Here is a 2,457-nt window from a genome sequence, read left to right on the forward strand (position 1 = left end):
AGGCTGGAAGCCCTGTCAGAGAGAGCCAGCGTGCTCGGACAGTGATGCTACCAGCTTGAGCTGCCAGGTCGTGCTCTCACAGTCTATGGCGTCAGCCGACAGGCTCCATGTTGTCCGTCACTGCCTGTCTGTGCTTCAGCAGGTCTCAACCCCACTGCTGTGACTCAATGCACCACAGTGACAAGTTAGGGTAATTCTAGTAAAACCAACCTCTGGTTTTCTAGGGGGATGGGGGAGGGGTGCGGCTTTTATGCACCATTAAGTTTCTCAAGCCAGACCGCTATGGGTTTTGGTTGGGTGGTGCTACTTGGCTTAGGTAAGGACATACTTGACTGTCCTTCTCCAGATGGGCTGAGAAGGAACCCAATGCCCTGGCAACATGCACAGCACTGCTGCTGCTGCTGCTAAGTCACATCAGTCGTGTCCGACTCTGTACGACCCCATAGATGGCAGCCCACCAGGCTCTCCCGTTCCTGGGATTCTCTAGGCAAGAACACTGGAGTGGGTTGCCATTTCCTTCTCCAATGCATGAAAGTGAAAAGCGAAAGTTAAGTCGCTCAGTCATGTCCGACTCTTCACGACCCCATGGACTGCAGCCTACCAGGCTCCTCCGTCTATGGGATTTTTTCCAGGCAAGAGTACTGGAGTGGGGTGCCATTGCCTCCTCCAATGAGCAGCACAGAATGTCCAAAAGCCTCAGTGGCCTTCGTCTGAGTGGAGAACACCATTCACTGTGAACTGTGCTCAGGTGGCTTCCATCAAAACCCAACCAGTAGTAGCATGTCATCCAAGTTCCGGGTGAATCGTTAGAAATGCCCCCCGGGGACGTCAGCCAAGGGCTCAGATAGACCAAATGCAGGGCAGTACATTTCTGGGTGGACGTGTGTGTGTGTGTGTGTGTGTGTGTGTGTGTGTGTGTGTGTGTGTTTAAACACAAGCAAGTCTGAGTCACAGAATTTAAAACCTAAGGAAGAGAATTTTCAGGTAAGTCTCCTCAGCTCTACCTCTATGGGACCAACCAGCTTCAGTCATCCATTCACTTTTTTATTCAGTGTTTGGCCTAAGAGATGAAACACATGATTAGAGAAACAGAGGCAGTGGCGGGTCGGGGAGTGGGAGAAAAACCCACCATGTTTAAAGCAACGAGGAACAAACCCTCCCTCCAAACCCAAACAAAAAGGCCTGGCCAGGCCGTCCCTCCACAGGCTGGCCTGCTGCCTCACCTCACTCCAGCTCAGAATAAACAAGTTGGGAAAGGAAATGTGAGTCGGGTGCAGTGCTGAGCATCCCCAAATACTATCTAGTTCCTGGAAGGGACACAAGCCATTCCCAGCCTCCGCTAAGTGGCCAGATGTTTTCCTCATTAAGACTTTCCTAGGGTAGAAATGATCCTTGCCTGTTAAATGCAAGATTAGTTGGCTTTCTGTGAGGCCTAGGAGCTGTCTACTTTCAATTGCCTTTAGAGACAAAACTCTTAAAATGTCTTCTGGTACACAGCATCGTCTATGAAATATTTACCCTGACTCCAGCCTAGCTGTCAGACTGACCTCCAGCTTACAGGAAATATCAACAGTAGATGATGAACAAGCTAAATGACATAAACAATAAATAGTCACACAAATCCAGATTATGAAGCATTCTCTAAGGCAACTGTTCTAGACTCTTCACTCAATCTCAGGAAACTAAAAATCAATAATAGATAAGGTAGTGTTCTAGACTAAAAGAGACACAGTTAAATGTGATGCATAAACAGTTTAATGCATAGATTAAATTCTGATTAAAAATATCAAAATAGTTACAACAGACATTCTTGTGGTAATTGAGGAAATCAGAATATGGTCTAGATATTACATTTGCTATTGTTCAGTCGCTTAGTTGTGTCTGACTCTCTGCAACTCCATGGACTGCAGCACGCCAGGCTTCCCTGTCCTTCACTATCTCCCAGAATTTGCTCAAACTCATCTCCATTGAATCAGTAACACCATCCAACCATCTCATCCTCTGTCGTCCCCTTCTCCTCCTGCCCTCAATCTTCTCCAGCATCAGGGTCTTTTCTAATGAGCTGGTGCTTCACATTGGGTGGCCAAAGTATTGGAGCTTCAGCATCAGTTCTTCCAATGACTTTCAGGGTTAATTTCTTTTAGGATTGACTGGTTTGATCTCCTTGCAGTCCAAGGACACTCAGAGTCTTCTCTAGCACCACAGTTTGAAAGTATCAATTCTTTGGTGCTCAGCCTTCTTTATGGTCCAACTCTCATATTCATACATGACTACTGAAAAAACAACAGATTTAACTCTACGGACCTTTGTCAGCAAAGTGACATCTCTGCCTTTTAACAGGCTCTCTAGGTTTGTCTTCCTCAGCATCAGGGGTCTTGTCCAGTGAGTCAGTTCTTTGCATCAGGTGGCCAAAGTGTTGTAGCTTCAGCTTCAGTCCTTCCAATGAATATTCAGGAC

The sequence above is a fragment of the Bos indicus genome, chromosome 21 (genome assembly GCF_029378745.1).
Source record: "Bos indicus isolate NIAB-ARS_2022 breed Sahiwal x Tharparkar chromosome 21, NIAB-ARS_B.indTharparkar_mat_pri_1.0, whole genome shotgun sequence".
Taxonomy (NCBI): domain Eukaryota; kingdom Metazoa; phylum Chordata; class Mammalia; order Artiodactyla; family Bovidae; genus Bos; species Bos indicus.